Genomic DNA, 26,939 nt, shown 5'->3' with positions numbered 1-26,939 from the left:
GTAGTACCTACTATTTCGTAATGGTTAGATTACTTGGATATATGCTGGTGATATATATGAAATTTTGTAGTAGATGAAATTAAGTAATACTACTAATGCGTGAGTCTAGAACCGATCATCAATTCATCATATGAATAACACTTGAGTTGTTTCATTGTTACACAAAAGCTTCGAGTTGTTTAAACCCCAAATTCTACTTGATTTTTCTCGATTTCATTCCTCCATCTAATGATCTTCACATTCTTATAGAAAGTAAATTAGTTAAACAAAAATAGTAACATATATAGATTAGTGAAATGTTTTATGTATTTATAATTTGAATGTATATGAAGGCATTTATGTTTATGATTTCTATACACACACTCCAATGATTATTTAGTGATTACATTTTGATGAAATCGTAATTTATACTTCGTGTAATTACATAAGATTAAACTACATCATCTTAGCATAACACTTTAATAAATAAATTCATCTTTTATTCGCCAACTTCTTGAATTTTAATGCGAGAATACAAACTAAAAATGTATGAGACCATAAGTGGGGAAAGTAAATGTGATAACTTGAACTATTATGAATTTCTATTATATATTTGATAATTTTAATCTACTTATATTAGGATAATTTTATTAAAATATTAGGATAATTTTATTAAAATATATTTGATCTACTTATATTAGGATAATTTATTAAAATTTGTTTTAAATACTAAGAAATCTACTTTTATTAGGATAATTTTATTTATTTAGCTTTTTTCGAAATCTACTCTTGTTATGATTTCTTAAAAAGTTGGACTCTCTAATATCGCTCGAAAAGTTTCTACTTTATATATATGTATGTATTGATTCATTATCAAGTCATTCATCGGGTTCGATCAATATTGGATCACGAGTCGGTCAGTCCGGTTCAATAAACAATGCTTTGATAAATTATATATATAGTCTCGGTTAGATTAGGTCGGTTTTTGATTCACCCAAATTTCGAGTTCTATCGGATCGGGTTTTATAATATTTACTTGAAAATACTACTCCCTTATTTCAAGTCAATTTCATACGTTTGTTCAAATTAGGTGAAAAGAATTTGGAACAAACGTATTATGACAATGACTTAAACGAAGTAAGTATTATCTTATGAACTACAAACTCATACAAATCTAAAGGTAATAGAAATAACGCTTAATGGTATATATACTGTAAGAGGCTAAGAACCCCAACCATGCATTACATTGTTTTCATAACCATAATAAGGTGGTAGTATATATAGTAGAAATAAAACGTTAAGTAACCAAGTAAGCCTGATTATGTCGCAATACCCATGATTCAGAGGAAAAGTGGCATTCTGAAACAAGAATTTGTGTTTATTTATTTATATAGTATATATACTTGGTTGTTTCATTGTCTTAGCCGCTTACGATTGTCCGAAGTTTGCCTTGAGGGAATTGATGCCACGATGGAACGAATGAGTCAGATTGGCGTTAATAGTGGCCTTGGTGATTGGGTCGGTGTGTGAATCGTCGGGCGAAATTGATTCATTCAGTTTCTTAAGAATTTCATCGTCGGTCATCCTTTCAATAATGTAATTAGGCCCGCAGGTAACATAAACCTACGAAAAAAAGCATATGTATAATTATAAAGTATCGATTCATGAATGTTAGTAACGCTCGTAATAAAATCGACAAAAAAAAAAAAAAAAAAAAAAAAAAATCAACAATAGCAATAATAATAGGTATGTTTAGTACCTTGTTGGGAATGGGAGGGATGACCGTGTAACCAGTTGTGTCCCAAGCTAGGACCCAAGCCGGCGATAAACCGGGTATTCCATTATTAGGGCTGGGTGGAGCATACACTACTGCTCCTTTCTTCACAAACCCGTTAAATGTCACTTCCTCACCGGCGTCAATAGTAGGTGGGTCAGGGCCTGTCTCGGACTTGGAATAGTTAATGTAACGTTCCGAATGAATCTAAGTTTCGGTTTGGTTGTTCAGGTTGGCGGACACTTGGTTTTCCAATTGCATCGAAGCCATTCTTTGTTTGATTTCTGTTGGTAAAAAGTAAATCAAACAAACATTAAAACGTTCTTAAGCAAAACATACTATTCACCGACACAAATTCTTGGTTAAAACCGTCCTAAATTAAGATACTGTAATATTTACTAGTAAAAGGAAAATTATGAGACATTTAATTTAAAATGGTTTTAATAAACAAGATATACGATACTACTTTACAAAGTAAAACGCAAACATACCTTGAGTCTTTGACTAGTACAACACTCTAATTCTTATGAGGTTATGTGTTGCTATGCTATAAAAAAAACATTCATCCATTCATCCTATTTATAGGGAGTTCTGCTCTCTATCTATATTTCACGTTATTCCACAATGTGCACATATCATATCATAGAATATGATGCCCTCTACCTTTGTTTTTACTCAAATTCTTGTTTAAGACGGACATTATCTGTCTTAAACTTAAGACGAGTCGATTACATATCAAATTACATTGCAAGTTGCCTAAGAAATACCAAAATTTTGTTCGTATGACCGCCAAATGGTACTCCATATTTAACCCGTTTTAAGATTTAAGACGGATAATCCACAATTCATGGATTATACAACCAGTTGTACGGTATAAAATCCGAGGTTTATAATAAAGTATCCGAGCTTTATGTTAAAGAATATGAACTTTATTAGAAAGTATCTGAACTCATCCATTTACACATTAAAAATATGAAATTTGAAATTAGCTCAGAAAAAAATACATATAAACTCGGATTCTTATACTTTGGTTGTACAATGCTCTATATACAACTGGATGTATAATCATATTTATGGATAATCCATATTAACCAAGACTTAACGTTCTTTTTATCCTATTTATTAAAAGAACAACCACAGAGCCTACGTGTCGCTCTGTGGTTGAAAGTAAGCAAGTCAAAGCCTATATTTAGTTTCCTGATTTTTAGGTCCACGTTCAACATTAGAATTAATTACAAAGTATGGAGTACTTGCTCTCTCTTCACTGTACAATTGTTCCATTATAATATAATGACTTATATAACCATATGACTTATATATAATAAATATACAAATATTCTATTAATAAAATACATCACATTAAATTAAATATTGGGTAAAATTGTGGACTATTTTCCCTCGGACAACTAATGATATGGAAATATTAATCATCTAAATTCACTTAATACATTAAAATCCATAAAATTAATGTCTACGATATTTATAATATCTCTATTAAGACGGAAAATAAAACGTAAAATTATTTTAAAAAAAGCAAAAGAACATCCTGAAAACGAAAAAATTAATGTCGTATTGAATTACAGTAAGAGGCGGTTATTATACTATTTACTATCAATATTAATTAACAATAAAAATATCAACAGTAGAGGACGATTAGTAGTTACAAATTACAAAGATCGTAGAATTAAAAAGAGACGGAATTTTAAATATTTATATATATAAAAAAAAAAGAGAGAAAAATGAATTCAAACCGGAAAATAAAAATAAATTGCTTCGAAACGGATTGGAGGATGATATTTATCAATAAATCGATCACTAAATATACAAATTTGAAGGTCTTCACTCTCAACTCATCAACCCAATTTCTATGGATTGTCAATTTGTCACACATGCTATAATTCCCCAATACTTCATTAAATATATTTTGGAGTACCTTGACTATCAACTTAATCAGCTTAATTATTACTCCGTAATATATATTGTGGGTTATTGGGATTTGGGGTAATTGATAATTTAATAGAAATAATTCAGGTTTTTGAATAAGTAAAAATAAAGGAAAGTGCATAGGAGGGTGGAAAAAGATAAAAGGATAAAAATAGATGGAAAATGGAGTCGAAAGTTAACAGCGGAAACGAGGGTTTCTAAGCATATTGTTCTTTATTATGGGCTAAATTGTTCTATATAATTGGTGGCCTTTATAGCTGAATTTTTATGGACTAGGGAGTTACGAGCAGCGGCGGATCTATGAAGGACTTTCCGGGGTGCGCGGACACCGGAAACAGAATTTTTTTTGCTTATTTTGTCTAATTTTCAGGCTAAATAAATAAATTTATAACTTTTTTATGTGTATATAGATTTTAAATATTAATCCGGACCCCGGAAAGAAATTTTTCTGTATTCGCTATTGGTTACGAGTCTTATTACGAGTCAATTTACCAATCAACAATTCTCCCTTGTGACAGGTATATCCGTCATAAGCTTGCGAAAGATCTAAGTACTACCTATGTGGGTAAATAAGACAAAATAGATTGTTACTCCGTATGCACTTTGTTATTGTCTTATCTATCCCATATGGGTATACTTAATCCGCCGCAAGCTTGTGATGAATATGCCCTTCACAAATAAGAATTTGTATTTACCAAATATTGTATGTAGATTTTTTATGGGTCACTTCAATTTTTTTTGGAGAAATAGTAATTTTGTCAATTATTTTAATTGTCGGTTTAGGTAGGGTGAATATGAATATTTACATACAATTTTTTATACATATTTTTATTAATAAAGTGTCTTATATTTTAATAAAACTAGTTTGGATGCCCGTGCGTTGCAACGGGGTAATTGACTTAGTAACAAAAAATGGTTATAAGGTCTTAATATTTACATCTTATGTCTAATCATTTATTTAGATATGATCAAAAGTCAAAACATCTTATTTAAGAGACGCAAAAGATGCTGGGTTGATACCTAAGTTCCAAGGATGCCTCATATTTATAATCATAAGACCACCACATCTTATGTTAATTTTTCGATGTGGGACAATTCTATTATTTTTATATAATTCTACATTATTTTTCAATGTCGGACATATAACATGTAACACCCCCATATACAGAGGAGCCTTAACTAGGCCTTCCTTAGCATATAAAGACGTTACCATCTCGGTTGCCCGAGGACAGTAATAATCAAGTGTCGATAAAAGAACTATTAAGTTACTTTACAAGCCATCTATCCAACTAGTAATATAAAAGGTACAACTCAAAGACTACTTGCTATAACTATTAAATCTCGTGGCGACTCATCCCTGCCCGGACTCCAGCTAGCAACCACATCAACACCTGCTAAGACAGACTGCTCACCATAGGGGATCACGGCAGACACATAAACAAACAAGACAACCACACAAGGTCAGTACTGAGATAAGACACAACCAAGTTAACCACAACTAACAAAACAACACCACACAATCAATCACAATCAGGTACTCCACTCCATCTCCGTCACCGACCGTCCACTGGACCAGCCCTGCCAGTGGGGGACCGCAGTCGTTCCCACCTAAGCCCCGCTCATCATACCGAGCGATAACCCTGTCCCATTAATGTGCACATCCCCTTCCGTGACGGGTTCCACGAAGGGCGAAACTAGGGCGTGAAGCCACTCCCGCAAGTGACTCCACTCAGCCGAGAACGCATCTCGAGAACCACAGACAAACAATCACAATCACAATCACAATCGTCTACATACCGTCACCCAACCGCAATCACAACACAACAACAACGATACAACGATCGACACACTAGACTATCTACAGAAACTGAGTAGGCGAACCTACCTTTACGCAACCGCAACCAATCCACGCCGACACATGTCGTAACCAGCAACCAAGCAAAGCCTATAAGGGCAAAACAACTATCTATTACTATCAAGCAAACCCTAATCACAACGATGGGAAAAGTGATGATGATTATGACATACCTATAAGGAGAAACCCGGCAAAAGACCGCTACCCGACTCAAGCTACGCTCTCCTAAGGAACAAGGACCTTCAAAGGGCTTCCATGGAGGTTTTGTGGTGAAGAGAAGGGAAAGAGGCGACTAAAGGATGGAAGGAATGAGGCGGAAATGATTTGCGGATTTAACAAAACGCGATATAAAACCCTCGCTGCAAACTCGATACTCGACCGAGTACCCAACCTACTCGATCGAGTAGCCCCCTACTCGATCGAGTAACTAAGCTACTCGATCGAGTAGCCTCTACTCTATCGAGTACCACTCCCAACTCGTAACCCAAGATAACTTTGGTACGTCTTTCTAAGACTATTCCCGCTCCCAAGGTCGGTCAACACTGGTCAAAGGGTCTCTAAAAGGACGGGTATTACAGTCTTCCCCCCTTAAAACAACTTCGTCCCCGAAGGTCAACTCACCTATCCCAACATATAAGACACGGAAAAACACGACACTGCTATTCTTCCCACTCAAGTCATGACTCCCCAGAAATACCATCCCCCCATGTCATCATCATCACTGTCTACGCTCTACTCGTAACGACTCTTACTACTATCATACGCACATTATCACCGTCAACCGTTACTCTATATATCATATAAAACATCAATCTCGCAAGGCGAAGCACAATCCATGATCACCTAGCATATGGTAACAACTATCAAACTATCAGACCGGAACACGTTTCTCATCAACTTTCCAACTAAGTCTCATATCAACTTTCATGCTATACAACTAATGCCACCATGTTACTCAACAACGTGATTCGATTACAATTCATTGCACCATAACTATTTCTTCATGACCGCCCATTGAAACATACAACACATTCACTTTAAAGAACTAAAGTAATCACATATACCTCGGAAATTTTGTAATTAAATCAAAACATAATACCAACAAAACATTATAAACAAGCAAAACATAATTCAAAACAGCCTTTTCCTTTCGCGACATTACTCTTCCCCTCTAAAAAGGAACTTCGTCCCCGAAGTTCACCGTCAAAATCACAAGTCACATTACCTATTACTTGTAGCATTACATTAGTTAAAAGCTATATTATTTGTTATGGACATTACTTACTAACTATGTGCTCGATAACCTAGAAATCATACACAAATCACCGGAATAACTAGCCGCCGTTGATAAAGCATGTTAACATTGTATGTCCAAATGTAAGAAAGGATGTAACTTCAAAGGATAGATGGAAATACGGCATATGTAATATTAAAAACAACAAGAAATCGTCATCACTTCACTACTTGTTACAAATAGGCACTTAGAAAACTCAAGCACGGCCTCCAACATATAAAATTAACGGTTCCCAGATGTTATTAAGCACTAACAACCACGTTAAATATCAAACTTGTAATTATAAAACAATTGCACACTTTTAATTTTGAAAACCTCCTGTAATGGTGCTACTCGATCGAGTATGTGAGGGTACTCGATCGAGTGCCTTGCTACTCGATCGAGTGTCTTGGCTACTCGATCGAGTAGCCCGAGTTCAGAATGCTTTCTCTCTTCCTTTCCTGCAGCTACTCGATAGAGTACGGGGTACTCTGTCGAGTACCTACAGGCCAAGTTCCTTACACAACCTGTCATAAACCAACATATATATACATGACCGTCACATAAATTGAGTCGGGATGATGCCCCGACTCCCAATCATCCTGCAATAAGGTCAAAGTAGCAAATCCGGCCTTATGGCCAACAATACAAGTTCATGAACCGTGTCTCAAAAAAAACAACTACGAACATCTAACAATACTACCAACATCAACTACCATAAACAAAGATAAGAATAAGGAGTATCACTCCTCCTCCTGCTGCTGCTGCTGCTGATCAACCATCACCTCATCATCACTCCCACCACCTCCAGGCATACCTGCACCCGATGAACCAACACCCGCATCAACTCCCCGCTCCCGCTCCCAGGCTCACATACCATGGGGTCAATCCACCGTAGGCGAAGGACTGAGGTGTCCCCCACGTCGACTGTTCCACCCCGTAGGAATGGAAAACCCCTGTGTAGTCCCCAACTCCACTCCACCAAACCGGATGCGGCCCCTCGGTCCCTATCCCCTGAGTGTACGCCATCTCGTGCATGTTCCTGAGTGTCAAGGTAGATGACACTCGCTCTGCTAAGTAGCTGGATCGCGTCTCCGGGGTGTCGAGGTAAGGGTAGCACGGGAAGGGATGCTGCTGCTGCTGTGGTGCTATCGGCTGTGGCCTAGTCTCCGAGGCCCTCTCCCTCACTCGACGAGGTCCTCTCCCCAACCTAGGTCTCTCCACCACCGCAACTCCCGCATTCTCCCCCTTCGTCGGCTCCGGCATCACCTCGAGAATGGTGTCGTCGATGAGATAGGTCTTCAGCTGGCGGGGTCTATCCTCATCCTCCTCCTCTTCCTCCTCATCGTCCACATCCACAGCCACTACCGCCGGCTCTAAGGGCTCCGTCGGTGGGAGGTGCTCAGGAGCTGGAATTTTCATCCAACTCATGCCCCACACCCTCCACGCTAGGCTACCGTCAGCCAAGGTCCTCAACCACTTCAGGTCGAGATAGTAGTCACGGTCCATGGTAGGCACTGGAGTAGCTAGAGGCACGTACTCAGAAGAAGTCTCAAAAGAGGTTAGCTTTTCATTCTAACCGAGTGGCGATAGCGCCACAACTCGGTGCACCGGGAAGAGGCGAGAAGCCATCAAGGCAAGGGCAAAGACAAACCATAGAAGGAGCATTAAAGACCACTTTCCTGGCCCGCTCCGGGTTGAGGTAAGACATCGAAGCAAGACCTCATGATTATTCGGTTTGATATCCTTTCTGTCATAAAGGAGGTTCGAAAGAGAACGGAGAAAGACCCTCAAGGTAACATGCAACGTCATTAATCGGCATGTTGCTCGAGGTGGGAGCTTGCTTTCCAATCGAGACAAGGCATCGGGCGCGGACACCACACTCGGCTGGGATATCGGTGATAGAGTCCTTGGGAGACTTGGCCAACCCAAGGTGCGAGGCAAACAAATCCATAGTCAACAGAAAATTGGTATTCATCAACCTAAACTCAACGGTCTGGCCCGATGGGTCATAGCTAAAGGAGCTCATAAACTCCAAAGTGAGGAAAGGATAAGAATGTTTCCTCAGCCTATACAAACCCGTAAAACCCAAAGTCTCGAATATGTGACGGACATCCGTCTCTATTCCCAAATCCTCCAACAAAGTAGTGTCTATACACCTCGTAGGTCTCATTTTGCGTTTTTGTAAAGCTACAAAACACTCTCTCTGCCTGAAGTCGACAAAAACAACATCGGGGTACTCCGAAATCGCGGGTACCACAGTCTACTACCCTCTCCGGGTTCGGGTGAAGCCCTTCCCCGTTTACTCGACGGTTCCCTCGTGGTCGGTCTCGGCATCTGTTTCGGCACATGATGTAAACAACTTTGTATAAAACATGTAAACATATACTTCATGCAATTTGAGTTCTATATATACTCAGCAAAGTTCACTAACTCATCAACCAGTTTGATATTTGAAGCACATAATTCATGCCATTAAACTTGAATGCTCAACTAGATATACACATTTCACCAATAGTTTCCTCAATTTTGACATATAGTTTCAGTTTGTAGTCACTTATAAACCGTAGTTATGAAAATTTGGCTTGTGAACACATTTACTCAAAGAAATTCGGGTATCCTAGCATGACTCTAAGGTTGTTCCAACACACTCCTAAACACATGTGAGGCAATTATACAAATTCATGGAGAAATAACTTAGAAGATATGATCATCATCTTCAATATTAGAAAAAGAAATTAACTCGGGTAAGCTTGTCGACGGTCTCTCACAATTTTGTGATTATTTTGGCATGTTCTTCATCATTTATCATCACTACTATCATATTGAAGTTCAACCTACACTTAAACATTCATATACTACACTGAATTCCAATTATAAATCACGAATTTCCACTTAAGGCACTTTTAAGACGGAGTTTTAAGGTAACTTTTTAAGGTGAAAATCATCAAGATTCATCCTTCAACATGATATAAACAATACATAAGACTCAATTCCATCATCTAATCATTGTAAAACAATAAAAAAAAATCAATTTCAATTTTGTAACCCTAGAAATTTCGGCCCCTAATTGCAAATTTCTAGTCTAATTTACAGCAATTAATCACCAACAAACAAGGAAAGAAGGCATGTGAATCGTATTTCAACCATTAAAAGTAACAATCTATCCATATAAATCGAAAATTTCAGATTACATAACCATCCTCTACAAGTTTAAAACATAAAAACATAGAAATAGAGAAGAAATCATACCTTGAATAAGTAATAAAGTAAAGGAACGAAATTAAACAAGAAAATCAACCCCCAAGAATCACTACTAACCCAAGAGTTTGAGAGATTTTGAGAAGAATGAAGGTTTAGGTGTGTCGAAACATAGAGGAAGAATGAGGAGAATGGGAAAGAATTGGGGCTTTAAGAAACCCGTATGTCTCACTGTACAGTAACCTACTCGATCGAGTGCCTAGGGTACTCGATCGAGTACCACCCTACTCGATCGAGTAGGAGCCATTTCATCGAGTGTCTGCAGAAATTTCCACATCCCGACGTCATAGCTTCCTAACTAGATCAAGTGAGGTCTACTCGGTCTAGTAAGCACTCGCACTCGGTCAAGTGTAGTTAAGTACTCGGTCGGAAGAACTAAGTAACTTTGAAGATACCCGCAAAAAACAACACTGCGTGTCGATTCCAAACTAAGTTCGGGATTCGGCACTAATTATTACATTCAATCACGTTTTACAATCATTACTCACGCATAACATATCGCCTTACTAGTAAGGTGTATGCCACACTACGCTACACAATTACCCAACTTGGTTTACCCGCGTCGAGTCATTCATAAACATAATCATGCCATCATGTTATACTTGAACTTACCTTATACATTACTACCCATTTGCGTTCATTCAACTTGAAACATGTAAATAACATTAATTCATTCTTTCACATGACATATAATTGCATATACTTCATAACAAATTAATCTATCACTTTCCACATTCAATCATAAATAAATCATCTTACACAAATCAATTATTACACAGCGGAAAATTTCAACCAATAAACAAGATACTAACGCATTACTATATGCCATGCTTCAAATTACAACTCGACTATTCTATAACTATCATCATAGCAATTACGGTATAACTCATAAGCTCGTATATGACTACCGTAAACTTATAACATATACTAACACTTTCACTTTTCATGTCCCGACATTCACTTCCACATTCTCGCGCATCTCTACTACGTAACTTTCATCACGTATCTTATAACTATTATGTAAGCTTACTAATCACGCTAAGAACTTTACGAATGCCACCAAAGATTACTTGACACGGCCCAAATGCCACTATCACACTTATTAACTCTAGCAACGACTTAACCAGAGGTAACTCCGGCTCAGTTATCATACATATCACACATACACACACGGACTCCACATTCCCATACCATGTGACTGGCTTAAGTGTCACGGGGCCAAGATTTTGAAATGAGGGCGCCTACTCACCCAAAATCTAGCATCAACGGGGCTCCCATTACACATACACCAGGTTCATTTTATTAGACTCACTACGTTCGTTATTTTCATTTGTTACAGGTTCCAAAATCGTCGCTCTGATACCACTTTGTAACACCCCCATATACAGAGGAGCCTTAACTAGGCCTTCCTTAGCATATAAAGACGTTACCATCTCGGTTGCCCGAGGACAGTAATAATCAAGTGTCGATAAAAGAACTATTAAGTTACTTTACAAGCCATCTATCCAACTAGTAATATAAAAGGTACAACTCAAAGACTACTTGCTATAACTATTAAATCTCGTGGCGACTCATCCCTGTCCGGACTCCAGCTAGCAACCACATCAACACCTGCTAAGACAGACTGCTCACCATAGGGGATCACGGCAGACACATAAACAAACAAGACAACCACACAAGGTCAGTACTGAGATAAGACACAACCAAGTTAACCACAACTAACAAAACAACACCACACAATCAATCACAATCAGGTACTCCACTCCATCTCCGTCACCGACCGTCCACTGGACCAGCCCTGCCAGTGGGGGACCGCAGCCGTTCCCACCTAAGCCCCGCTCATCATACCGAGCGATAACCCTGTCCCATTAATGTGCACATCCCCTTCCGTGACGGGTTCCACGAAGGGCAAAACTAGGGCGTGAAGCCACTCCCGCAAGTGACTCCACTCAGCCGAGAACGCATCTCGAGAACCACAGACAAACAATCACAATCACAATCACAATCGTCTACATACCGTCACCCAACCGCAATCACAACACAACAACAACGATACAACGATCGACACACTAGACTATCTACAGAAACTGAGTAGGCGAACCTACCTTTACGCAACCGCAACCAATCCACGCCGACACATGTCGTAACCAGCAACCAAGCAAAGCCTATAAGGGCAAAACAACTATCTATTACTATCAAGCAAACCCTAATCACAACGATGGGAAAAGTGATGATGATTATGACATACCTATAAGGAGAAACCCGGCAAAAGACCGCTACCCGACTCAAGCTACGCTCTCCTAAGGCACAAGGACCTTCAAAGGGCTTCCATGGAGGTTTTGTGGTGAAGGGAAGGGAAAGAGGCGACTAAAGGATGGAAGGAATGAGGCGGAAATGATTTGCGGATTTAACAAAACGCGATATAAAACCCTCGCTGCAAACTCGATACTCGATCGAGTACCCAACCTACTCGATCGAGTAGCCCCATACTCGATCGAGTAACTAAGCTACTCGACCGAGTAGCCTCTACTCTATCGAGTACCACTCCCAACTCGTAACCCAAGATAACTTTGATACGTCTTTCTAAGACTATTCCCGCTCCCAAGGTCGGTCAACACTGGTCAAAGGGTCTCTAAAAGGACGGGTATTACATAACATACTAAGAACTACACAATTTTATATATGTACAAATTATATGAAATCTATACGCTAATGATAGTATTTTTACCACGAATCAAATTATGTTATTTTCATAATTTTCTTAACGATATTATTTTGCGAAATGAAATGTAAAAGTTTTTATATAAAAATTAGAAACATCACTTGAATATAATATAGGAAATAATATTATAATAATTAAAAGATTATCCACTTTATTTTTTACATCAAAAAATATTATTTATGATACTTTCCTAAATTAATTTTTAGGATACTCCACCTTATGATAATTTTCTGATGTGGGATAATTCAACTATTTATATGTAGTATATTTACCACACCTACATTATTTTTCCAATGTGGGACAAATAACACACAAAAAAGTACACCATATTTTTTGCACCTATTTCGATATCCAACCCGATTTAATAATGAGAAAATACTATACTATCTATTATATTCGTACGTTTTTTTTCCATTTTTTGTCATAATTAAAATATGTACAAATGATATGATTTAAATTACATTTTTTTTTCCTAACACGATTTTTAAGATGTAATTGAGGGAGCAATAAAATGTATAAACAAATGCAAAATATTTTCTTTTCTGGTGCAATTTTGATTAATGGTTAAAAATTATGATGTGTTTTAGTTACTCAAATGTAATGAGGCATAATAATTACCTATATTTGAAAGTTATAAAGATTTAATTCTACTATTTATCAAAGTAAAAAAGCTACTTACATTATTTTCCAATGTGGGACAAATAACATACTTAGAAATATATCATATTTTTCGCACCTAATTCTATATCCAACCCAATTTAATAATGAACAAATAATATACTATCTATCACTATTCGTACGTTTTTTCTCCTATTTTTTATCATAATTAAAATATGTGCAAATGATATGAAACATATATATACTCTAGTGATAACATTTTTTTTACCACGAATCTAATTATATAATTTTCATAATTTTTTTACGATACTTTTTTGTCAAATAAAATGTATAGGTTTTATATAAAAATTATAAAGATCACTTGAATTTAGTATAGAAAATATATATCATGTTCTGGAGATAATGATAGAAACTCTTAAGAGTTATCTAGGACAATATTTAAGAGACTCAAAAGATGTTGGATTGATAGTTAAGTTCTAAGGATGTCTTCTATTTATAATCATATGATCACCACATCTTATGCTAATCTTTCGATGTGGGACAATTCTATTATTTTTATGTAGTATATTCACCACACCTATATTATCTTTCAATGTGAGATACTCCCTCCCATCCACACCAAAGGTTACATTGACTTTATCACACTTGTCGAGACGCGTTTTGTAACGTGACTATTTTTAGTTATACATTATTAAAAATTAAAAAAATTTGACATTCTTATAGCATTCATGACGATAAACCAAACAAGATCTCACATGACTATATTTTCTCTTATAAATTATGAATAATATCAAATATTCTCTACGAGCATGAATAGTGCCAAAAAGTCAATGTAACCTTTGGTCTGGATGGGAGAGAGTATATAACATACTAAGAAGTACACAATCTTATATATGTACAAATTATATGAAATATATACTCTAATGATAGCCTTTTTTTACCACGAATCAAATTTGTTATTTTCATAATTTTCTTAACGATATTTTTTTACTAAATAAAATGTAAAAATTTTTATATAAAAATTAGAAACATCACTTAAATATATTATAGAAAATAAATATTATAATAATTAAAAAAAAATTCACTTTATTTTTTAAAATATTATTTATGATACTTTCCTAAATTAATTTTTTGGATCACCTCACCTTATGATAATCATTTGATGTGGGACAATTCAACTATTTTATATGTAATATATTTACCACACCTACAATATTTTTCAATGTGGGACAAATAACATACGAATAAGTACACCATCTTTTTTGCACCTATTTTGACATTAAACCCAATTTAATAATAAAAAAATATTATACTATCTATTAATTAGATCCTTTGAAAGCAACCTCTTATAGTTTTTAGCGAGGTCGAGAGGTTTGGTGTACATGCTAACATGCATCGCCCATAGTGCGAGTTTTATGGCCATAAATCCCTAAGGCCCTAATTTAATAAAGTCGGGTAATTCCTTTACCTATTTATATGTTGATTTGTTACCTTGCAAACCTAAACAAATTGATGCAATGTCAGGGCAAGTTCGTGAAAATTCGACATAGTTGAGCACTTGAGCATTCATATCAATATATCATATCTAAGCATGAAATTACTAAGGAGGGGGAGAAAATGAATACGTGTAGCACAAGTATACAACTAATTGCTTCTAAGAGTGGAACATGTTTCAAACCGGAAGAAGGCGACCTAACATAGTATCCATATTCCATAATATGTAACCGCCTTTGTAAATGTTTACGTGATTAATATTTGTATGGTATTGTTGTAATTAAGGCGTATCGTTAAACAAAGTCTTATAAGAGCTCTTTAAGACAATACTTAAGAGATTAAAAAGATTTTTGGTCGTTGATACCTAAGTTCCAAGGATAATCATGTGATCACCTCACTTCATGATAATGTTATAATGTCGGACAATTCAACTATTTAGATTTAGTATATTTACCACAACTACACTATTTTTCAATGTGGGACAAATCACATATTTAGAAATACACCATCTTTTTCGCACCTAATTCGACATCCAACCCAGTTTAATAACAATGAGCAAATACTATACTATTTATTAATATTCGTATGTTTTTTTTTTATTTTTTATCATAATTAAAGTATGTGCAAATGTATTGAAACTTATACTCTAATGATAACATTTTCTTTACCACGAATTTAATTATATAATTTTCATAATTTTTTTATGATATTTTTTTTTGTCAAATGAGATGTATAAGGTTTTCTATAAAGATTATAAACATCACTTGAATATAACATATAAACTCTAAAGAGCTCTCCAAGACAATACTTAAGAGACTCAATAGATTTTGGGTTGGTACCTAGGTTCCAAAGATGCCTCCTATTTATAATCATATGATCATCCATCTTATGCTAATCTTTCGATGTGGGACAATTTCAATGTGTGAAATATAACATATTAAGAAGCTAAATACACCATCTTTAATATATGCAAATAATATGAAATTTATACTCTAATGATAGCATTTTTAACCACGAATCTAATTATATTATTTTCATAATTTTTTTAACGATATTTTTTTTGCCAAATGAAATGTAAAAGTTTTTATATAAAACTTAGAAACATCACTTAAATATAATTTTAGGAAATATATATTATAGTAATAATTAAAAGATTCCCCACTTAATTTTTTTATATTAAAAATATTATTTATGATACTTTCCTAAATTAATTTTTGATGATGTGGACGCTCTAGAATCGCTCGAAAAAACTCTCTTTTATATATATACTAGTTTGAATGCCCGTGCGTTGCAACGGGGTAATTAACTTATTTATAATACAAAAAAAATGTTATAAGGGTTTAATGTTATTATGTCTAATGATTTGTTTACATATTATTAAAATATCTCTTTCAAAAAAAATAAAATTAAAGTTTAATATTTATGAGACTTAAAAAATTTTGGGTGGATACATAAGTTACAAATATGCCTCATATTTATAATCATAGGGATCACATCACCTTATATTAATCTTTCGAAGTGAGACAATTCTACCATTTATATGATGAAATCTATACTCTAATGATAGCATTTTTTACCACGAAGCTAATTATATTATTTTAATAATTTTTTTAATAATTTTTTTTGCCAAATGAAATGTAAAAGTTTGATATAAAAATTGGAAATATCACTTGAATATAATTTAGGAAATATATATATTATAATAATAATTAAAAGATTCTCCACTTTAATTTTTAAGTCAAAAATTATTATTTATGATACTTCCCTAAATTAATTTTTTAATGATGTGGGTTAACTCTTATTTATAATCATATAATCACCCCACCTTATATAAATCTTTCGATGTGGGACAATTCTACTATTTATAAGTAAAATATTCACCAAACTCGGATTATTTTTATGATGTGGGACAATTCTACTATTTATACGTAATATATATTCATCAAACATGCATTGTTTTTCAATGTGGGACAAATAACATACTCAGAATTACACCATCTTTTTTGCACTTAGTTCGACATCCAACCAGATACCGAATACCAAATACGGACAATTGCTACTTATTATATCTAATAGTTATATTTAAATTTAATAATAAGATAAAGTACTCTCCGTTAATATTTACGTTGTTTTTCTTCAAAAAAAATTTTATCATAATTGAGATACAGAAATTTCCCGTTGTACCCCTTAATTTTGTCAGATTTTCCATATTACCCCTACTTTTAAGAATCTCCTATGGTACCCTTGAGGTTCCATTTTTTTCCCCATGATACCCCTAATATAAAGGCTGTAAGGGCAAAACAACTATCTATTACTATCAAGCAAACCCTAATCACAACGATGGGAAAAGTGATGATGATTATGACATACCTATAAGGAGAAACCCGGCAAAAGACCGCTACCCGACTCAAGCTACGCTCTCCTAAGGCACAAGGACCTTCAAAGGGCTTCCATGGAGGTTTTGTGGTGAAGGGAAGGGAAAGAGGCGACTAAAGGATGGAAGGAATGAGGCGGAAATGATTTGCGGATTTAACAAAACGCGATATAAAACCCTCGCTGCAAACTCGATACTCGATCGAGTACCCAACCTACTCGATCGAGTGGCCCCTACTCGATCGAGTAACTAAGCTACTCGATCGAGTAGCCTCTACTCTATCGAGTACCACTCCCAACTCGTAACCCAAGATAACTTTGGTACGTCTTTCTAAGACTATTCCCGCTCCCAAGGTCGGTTAACACTGGTCAAAGGGTCTCTAAAAGGACGGGTATTACAGTCTTCCCCCCTTAAAACAACTTCGTCCCCGAAGGTCAACTCACCTATCCCAACATATAAGACACGGAAAAACACGACACTCGCTATTCTTCCCACTCAAGTCATGACTCCCCGAAATACCATCCCCCCATGTCATCATCATCACTTTCTCGCTCTACTCGTAACGACTCTTACTACTATCATACGCACATTATCACCGTCAACCGTTACTCTATATATCATATAAAACATCAATCTCGCAAGGCGAAGCACAATCCATGATCACCTAGCATATGGTAACAACTATCAAACTATCGACCGAACACGTTTCTCATCAACTTTCCAACTAAGTCTCATATCAACTTTCATGCTATACAACTAATGCCACCATGTTACTCAACAACGTGATTCGATTACAATTCATTGCACCATAACTATTTCTTCATGACCGCCCATTGAAACATACAACACATTCACTTTAAAGAACTAAAGTAATCACATATACCTCGGAAATTTTGTAATTAAATCAAAACATAATACCAACAAAACATTATAAACAAGCAAAACATAATTCAAAACAGCCTTTTCCTTTCGCGACATTACTCTTCCCCTCTAAAAAGGAACTTCGTCCCCGAAGTTCACCGTCAAAATCACAAGTCACATTACCTATTACTTGTAGCATTACATTAGTTAAAAGCTATATTATTTGTTATGGACATTACTTACTAACTATGTGCTCGATAACCTAGAAATCATACACAAATCACCGGAATAACTAGCCGCCGTTGATAAAGCATGTTAACATTGTATGTCCAAATGTAAGAAAGGATGTAACTTCAAAGGATAGATGGAAATACGGCATATGTAATATTAAAAACAACAAGAAATCGTCATCACTTCACTACTTGTTACAAATAGGCACTTAGAAAACTCAAGCACGGCCTCCAACATATAAAATTAACGGTTCCCAGATGTTATTAAGCACTAACAACCACGTTAAATATCAAACTTGTAATTATAAAACAATTGCACACTTTTAATTTTGAAAACCTCCTGTAACAGTGCTACTCGATCGAGTATGTGAGGGTACTCGATCGAGTGCCTTGCTACTCGATCGAGTGTCTTGGCTACTCGATCGAGTAGCCCGAGTTCAGAATGCTTTCTCTCTTCCTTTCCTGCAGCTACTCGATAGAGTACGGGGTACTCTGTCGAGTACCTACAGGCCAAGTTCCTTACACAACCTGTCATAAACCAACATATATATACATGACCGTCACATAAATTGAGTCGGGATGATGCCCCGACTCCCAATCATCCTGCAATAAGGTCAAAGTAGCAAATCCGGCCTTATGGCCAACAATACAAGTTCATGAACCGTGTCTCAAAAAAAACAACTACGAACATCTAACAATACTACCAACATCAACTACCATAAACAAAGATAAGAATAAGGAGTATCACTCCTCCTCCTGCTGCTGCTGCTGCTGATCAACCATCACCTCATCATCACTCCCACCACCTCCAGGCATACCTGCACCCGATGAACCAACACCCGCATCAACTCCTGCTCCTGCTCCCAGGCTCACATACCATGGGGTCAATCCACCGTAGGCGAAGGACTGAGGTGTCCCCCACGTCGACTGTTCCACCCCGTAGGAATGGAAAACCCCTGTGTAGTCCCCAACTCCACTCCACCAAACCGGATGCGGCCCCTCGGTCCCTATCCCCTGAGTGTACGCCATCTCGTGCATGTTCCTGAGTGTCAAGGTAGATGACACTCGCTCTGCTAAGTAGCTGGATCGCGTCTCCGGGGTGTCGAGGTAAGGGTAGCACGGGAAGGGATGCTGCTGCTGCTGTGGCGCTATCGGCTGTGGCCTAGTCTCCGAGGCCCTCTCCCTCACTCGACGAGGTCCTCTCCCCAACCTAGGTCTCTCCACCACCGCAACTCCCGCATTCTCCCCCTTCGTCGGCTCCGGCATCACCTCGAGAATGGTGTCGTCGATGAGATAGGTCTTCAGCTGGCGGGGTCTATCCTCATCCTCCTCCTCCTCCTCCTCATCGTCCACATCCACAGCCACTACCGCCGGCTCTAAGGGCTCCGTCGGTGGGAGGTGCTCAGGAGCTGGAATTTTCATCCAACTCATGCCCCACACCCTCCACGCTAGGCTACCGTCAGCCAAGGTCCTCAACCACTTCAGGTCGAGATAGTAGTCACGGTCCATGGTAGGCACTGGAGTAGCTAGAGGCACGTACTCCGAAGAAGTCTCAAAAGAGGTTAGCTTTTCAGCTAACCGAGTGGCGATAGCGCCACAACTCAGGTACCGGGAAGAGGCAGAAGCCATCAAGGCAAGGGCAGCACAAACCATAGAAGGAGCATTAAAGACCACTTTCCCGGCCCGCTCCGGGTTGAGGTAAGACATCGAAGCAAGACCTCATGATTATTCGGTTTCTCGATATCCTTTCTGTCATAAAGGAGGTTCGAAAGAGAACGGAGAAAGACCCTCAAGGTAACATGCTGAACGTCATTAATCAGCATGTTGCTCGAGGTGGGAGCTTGCTTTCCAGTCAGACAAGGCATCAGGCGGCAGACACCACACTCGGCTGGGATATCGGTGATAGAGTCCTTGGGAGACTTGGCCAACCCAAGGTGCGAGGCAAACAAATCCATAGTCAACAGAAAATTGGTATTCATCAACCTAAACTCAACGGTCTGGCCCGATGGGTCATAGCTAAAGGAGCTCATAAACTCCAAAGTGAGGAAAGGATAAGAATGTTTCCTCAGCCTATACAAACCCGTAAAACCCAAAGTCTCGAATATGTGACGGACATCCGTCTCTATTCCCAAATCCTCCAACAAAGTAGTGTCTATACACCTCGTAGGTCTCATTTTGCGTTTTTGTAAAGCTACAAAACACTCTCTCTGCCTGAAGTCGACAAAAACAACATCGGGGTACTCCGAAACTGCGGGTACCACAGGTCTACTACCCTCCCCAGGTTCGGGCTGTGAAGCCCTTCCCCGTTTACTCTGACGGTTCCCTGTGGTCGGTCTCGGCATCTGTTTCGGCACATGATGTAAACAACTTTGTATAAAACATGTAAACATATACTTCATGCAATTTGAGTTCTATATATACTCAGCAAAGTTCACTAACTCATCAACCAGTTTGATATTTGAAGCACATAATTCATGCCATTAAACTTGAATGCTCAACTAGATATACACATTTCACCAATAGTTTCCTCAATTTTGACATATAGTTTCAGTTTGTAGTCACTTATAAACCGTAGTTATGAAAATTTGGCTTGTGAACACATTTACTCAAAGAAATTCGGGTATCCTAGCATGACTCTAAGGTTGTTCCAACACACTCCTAAACACATGTGAGGCAATTATACAAATTCATGGAGAAATAACTTAGAAGATATGATCATCATCTTCAATATTAGAAAAAGAAATTAACTCAGGTAAGCTTGTCAGACGGTCTCTCTACAAATTTGTGATTATTTTGGCATGTTCTTCATCATTTATCATCACTACTATCATATTGAAGTTCAACCTACACTTAAACATTCATATACTACACTGAATTCCAATTATAAATCACGAATTTCCACTTAAGGCACTTTTAAGACGGAGTTTTAAGGTAACTTTTTAAGGTGAAAATCATCAAGATTCATCCTTCAACATGATATAAACAGTACATAAGACTCAATTCCATCATCTAATCATTGTAAAACAATAAAAAAAAATCAATTTCAATTTTGTAACCCTAGAAATTTCGGCCCCTAATTGCAAATTTCTAGTCTAATTTACAGCAATTAATCACCAACAAACAAGGAAAGAAGGCATGTGAATCGTATTTCAACCATTAAAAGTAACAATCTATCCATATAAATCGAAAATTTCAGATTACATAACCATCCTCTACAAGTTTAAAACATAAAAACATAGAAATAGAGAAGAAATCATACCTTGAATAAGTAATAAAGTAAAGGAACGAAATTAAACAAGAAAATCAACCCCCAAGAATCACTACTAACCCAAGAGTTTGAGAGATTTTGAGAAGAATGAAGGTTTAGGTGTGTCGAAACATAGAGGAAGAATGAGGAGAATGGGAAAGAATTGGGGCTTTAAGAAACCCGTATGTCTCACTGTACAGTAACCTACTCGATCGAGTGCCTAGGGTACTCGATCGAGTACCACCCTCCTCGATCGAGTAGGAGCCATTTCATCGAGTGTCTGCAGAAATTTCCACATCCCGACGTCATAGCTTCCTAACTAGATCAAGTGAGGTCTACTCGGTCTAGTAAGCACTCGCACTCGGTCAAGTGTAGTTAAGTACTCGGTCAGAAGAACTAAGTAACTTTGAAGATACCTGCAAAACAACACTGCGTGTCGATTCCAAACTAAGTTCGGGATTCGGCACTAATTATTACATTCAATCACGTTTTACAATCATTACTCACGCATAACATATCGCCTTACTAGTAAGGTGTATGCCACACTACGCTACACAATTACCCAACTTGGTTTACCCGCGGTAGAGTCATTCATAAACATAATCATGCCATCATGTTATACTTGAACTTACCTTATACATTACTACCCATTTGCGTTCATTCAACTTGAAACATGTAAATAACATTAATTCATTCTTTCACATGACATATAATTGCATATACTTCATAACAAATTAATCTATCACTTTCCACATTCAATCATAAATAAATCATCTTACACAAATCAATTATTACACAGCGGAAAATTTCAACCAATAAACAAGATACTAACGCATTACTATATGCCATGCTTCAAATTACAACTCGACTATTCTATAACTATCATCATAGCAATTACGGTATAACTCATAAGCTCGTATATGACTACCGTAAACTTATAACATATACTAACACTTTCACTTTTCATGTCCCGACATTCACTTCCACATTCTCGCGCATCTCTACTACGTAACTTTCATCACGTATCTTATAACTATTATGTAAGCTTACTAATCACGCTAAGAACTTTACGAATGCCACCAAAGATTACTTGACACGGCCCAAATGCCACTATCACACTTATTAACTCTAGCAACGACTTAACCAGAGGTAACTCCGGCTCAGTTATCATACATATCACACATACACACACGGACTCCACATTCCCATACCATGTGACTGGCTTAAGTGTCACGGGGCCAAGATTTTGAAATGAGGGCGCCTACTCACCCAAAATCTAGCATCAGCGGGGCTCCCATTACACATACACCAGGTTCATTTTATTAGACTCACTACGTTCGTTATTTTCATTTGTTACAGGTTCCAAAATCGTCGCTCTGATACCACTTTGTAACACCCCCATATACAGAGGAGCCTTAACTAGGCCTTCCTTAGCATATAAAGACGTTACCATCTCGGTTGCCCGAGGACAAGAATAATCAAGTGTCGATAAAAGAACTATTAAGTTACTTTACAAGCCATCTATCCAACTAGTAATATAAAAGGTACAACTCAAAGACTACTTGCTATAACTATTAAATCTCGTGGCGACTCATCCCTGTCCGGACTCCATTAGCAACCACATCAACACTGCTAAGACAGACTGCTCACCATAGGGGATCACGGCAGACACATAAACAAACAAGACAACCACACAAGGTCAGTACTGAGATAAGACACAACCAAGTTAACCACAACTAACAAAACAACACCACACAATCAATCACAATCAGGTACTCCACTCCATCTCCGTCACCGACCGTCCACTGGACCAGCCCTGCCAGTGGGGGACCGCAGCCGTTCCCACCTAAGCCCCGCTCATCATACCGAGCGATAACCCTGTCCCATTAATGTGCACATCCCCTTCCGTGACGGGTTCCACGAAGGGCAAAACTAGGGCGTGAAGCCACTCCTGCAAGTGACTCCACTCAACCGAGAACGCATCTCGAGAACCACAGACAAACAATCACAATCACAATCACAATCGTCTACATACCGTCACCCAACCGCAATCACAACACAACAACAACGATACAACGATCGACACACTAGACTATCTACAGAAACTGAGTAGGCGAACCTACCTTTACGCAACCGCAACCAATCCACGCCGACACATGTCGTAACCAGCAACCAAGCAAAGCCTATAAGGGCAAAACAACTATCTATTACTATCAAGCAAACCCTAATCACAACGATGGGAAAAGTGATGATGATTATGACATACCTATAAGGAGAAACCCAGCAAAAGACCGCTACCCGACTCAAGCTACGCTCTCCTAAGGCACAAGGACCTTCAAAGGGGCTTCCATGGAGGTTTTGTGGTGAAGGGAAGGGAAAGAGGCGACTAAAGGATGGAAGGAATGAGGCGGAAATGATTTGCGGATTTAACAAAACGCGATATAAAACCCTCGCTGCAAACTCGATACTCGATCGAGTACCCAACCTACTCGATCGAGTAGCCCCATACTCGATCGAGTAACTAAGCTACTCGACCGAGTAGCCTCTACTCTATCGAGTACCACTCCCAACTCGTAACCCAAGATAACTTTGATACGTCTTTCTAAGACTATTCCCGCTCCCAAGGTCGGTCAACACTGGTCAAAGGGTCTCTAAAAGGACGGGTATTACATAACATACTAAGAACTACACAATTTTATATATGTACAAATTATATGAAATCTATACGCTAATGATAGTATTTTTACCACGAATCAAATTATGTTATTTTCATAATTTTCTTAACGATATTATTTTGCGAAATGAAATGTAAAAGTTTTTATATAAAAATTAGAAACATCACTTGAATATAATATAGGAAATAATATTATAATAATTAAAAGATTATCCACTTTATTTTTTACATCAAAAAATATTATTTATGATACTTTCCTAAATTAATTTTTAGGATACTCCACCTTATGATAATTTTTTGATGTGGGATAATTCAACTATTTATATGTAGTATATTTACCACACCTACATTATTTTTCCAATGTGGGACAAATAACACACAAAAAAGTACACCATATTTTTTGCACCTATTTCGATATCCAACCCGATTTAATAATGAGAAAATACTATACTATCTATTTATATTCGTACGTTTTTTTTTCCATTTTTTGTCATAATTAAAATATGTACAAATGATATGATTTAAATTACATTTTTTTTCCTAACACGATTTTTAAGATGTAATTGAGGGAGCAATAAAATGTATAAACAAATGCAAAATATTTTCTTTTAAATTTTGCAATTTTGATTAATGGTTAAAAATTATGATGTGTTTTAGTTACTCAAATGTAATGAGGCATAATAATTACCTATATTTGAAAGTTATAAAGATTTAATTCTACTATTTATCAAAGTAAAAAAGCTACTTACATTATTTTCCAATGTGGGACAAATAACATACTTAGAAATATATCATATTTTTCGCACCTAATTCTATATCCAACCCAATTTAATAATGAACAAATAATATACTATCTATCACTATTCGTACGTTTTTTTTCCTATTTTTTATCATAATTAAAATATGTGCAAATGATATGAAACATATATATACTCTAGTGATAACATTTTTTTACCACGAATCTAATTATATAATTTTCATAATTTTTTTACGATACTTTTTTGTCAAATAAAATGTATAGGTTTTATATAAAAATTATAAAGATCACTTGAATTTAGTATAGAAAATATATATCATGTTCTGGAGATAATGATAGAAACTCTTAAGAGTTATCTAGGACAATATTTAAGAGACTCAAAAGATGTTGGATTGATAGTTAAGTTCCAAGGATGTCTTCTATTTATAATCATATGATCACCACATCTTATGCTAATCTTTCGATGTGGGACAATTCTATTATTTTTATGTAGTATATTCACCACACCTATATTATCTTTCAATGTGAGATACTCCCTCCCATCCACACCAAAGGTTACATTGACTTTATCACACTTGTCGAGACGCGTTTTGTAACGTGACTATTTTTAGTTATACATTATTAAAAATTATAAAAAATTGACATTCTTATAGCATTCATGACGATAAACCAAACAAGATCTCACATGACTATATTTTCTCTTATAAATTATGAATAATATCAAATATTCTCTACGAGCATGAATAGTGCCAAAAAGTCAATGTAACCTTTGGTCTGGATGGGAGAGAGTATATAACATACTAAGAAGTACACAATCTTATATATGTACAAATTATATGAAATATATACTCTAATGATAGCCTTTTTTTACCACGAATCAAATTTGTTATTTTCATAATTTTCTTAACGATATTTTTTTACTAAATAAAATGTAAAAATTTTTATATAAAAATTAGAAACATCACTTAAATATATTATAGAAAATAAATATTATAATAATTAAAAAAAAAATTCACTTTATTTTTTAAAATATTATTTATGATACTTTCCTAAATTAATTTTTTGGATCACCTCACCTTATGATAATCATTTGATGTGGGACAATTCAACTATTTTATATGTAATATATTTACCACACCTACAATATTTTTCAATGTGGGACAAATAACATACGAATAAGTACACCATCTTTTTTGCACCTATTTTGACATTAAACCCAATTTAATAATAAAAAAATATTATACTATCTATTAATTAGATCCTTTGAAAGCAACCTCTTATAGTTTTTAGCGAGGTCGAGAGGTTTGGTGTACATGCTAACATGCATCGCCCATAGTGCGAGTTTTATGGCCATAAATCCCTAAGGCCCTAATTTAATAAAGTCGGGTAATTCCTTTACCTATTTATATGTTGATTTGTTACCTTGCAAACCTAAACAAATTGATGCAATGTCAGGGCAAGTTCGTGAAAATTCGACATAGTTGAGCACTTGAGCATTCATATCAATATATCATATCTAAGCATGAAATTACTAAGGGAGGGGGAGAAAAATGAATACGTGTAGCACAAGTATACAACTAATTGCTTCTAAGAGTGGAACATGTTTCAAACCTAAGAAGAAGCGACCTAACATAGTATCCATATTCCATAATATGTAACCGCCTTTGTAAATGTTTACGTGATTAATATTTGTATGGTATTGTTGTAATTAAGGCGTATCGTTAAACAAAGTCTTATAAGAGCTCTTTAAGACAATACTTAAGAGATTAAAAAGATTTTTGGTCGTTGATACCTAAGTTCCAAGGATAATCATGTGATCACCTCACTTCATGATAATGTTATAATGTCGGACAATTCAACTATTTAGATTTAGTAT

At 36.3% G+C, this 26,939-nt stretch overlaps 1 protein-coding gene across 2 annotated transcripts in view; it reads right to left on the bottom strand.

The window, feature by feature from the left end:
- Positions 1-1,160: 1,160 nt before the first annotated feature.
- Positions 1,161-26,939, bottom strand: part of LOC141647023 (uncharacterized) — a 40,616-nt gene continuing 14,837 nt past the window's right edge. Inside the window, exons 1-3 of one of the 2 annotated variants that reach the window (XR_012545661.1) lie at positions 2,245-2,342; positions 1,739-2,037; positions 1,161-1,602 (exon numbers count right to left, since the gene is read on the bottom strand). The gene's annotated coding sequence lies outside the window, so the exon portion shown is untranslated. Of the gene's footprint in view, positions 1,603-1,738; positions 2,038-2,244; positions 2,343-26,939 lie in introns of those variants that run through there. The other variant, XR_012545662.1, reaches the window with a different exon arrangement.

Source organism: Silene latifolia, chromosome 3, assembly GCF_048544455.1.
Source record: "Silene latifolia isolate original U9 population chromosome 3, ASM4854445v1, whole genome shotgun sequence".
Lineage (NCBI taxonomy): Eukaryota > Viridiplantae > Streptophyta > Magnoliopsida > Caryophyllales > Caryophyllaceae > Silene > Silene latifolia.
Note: the sequence above shows the minus strand (reverse complement) of the source record. Positions and strands in the feature narration are given on the sequence as shown.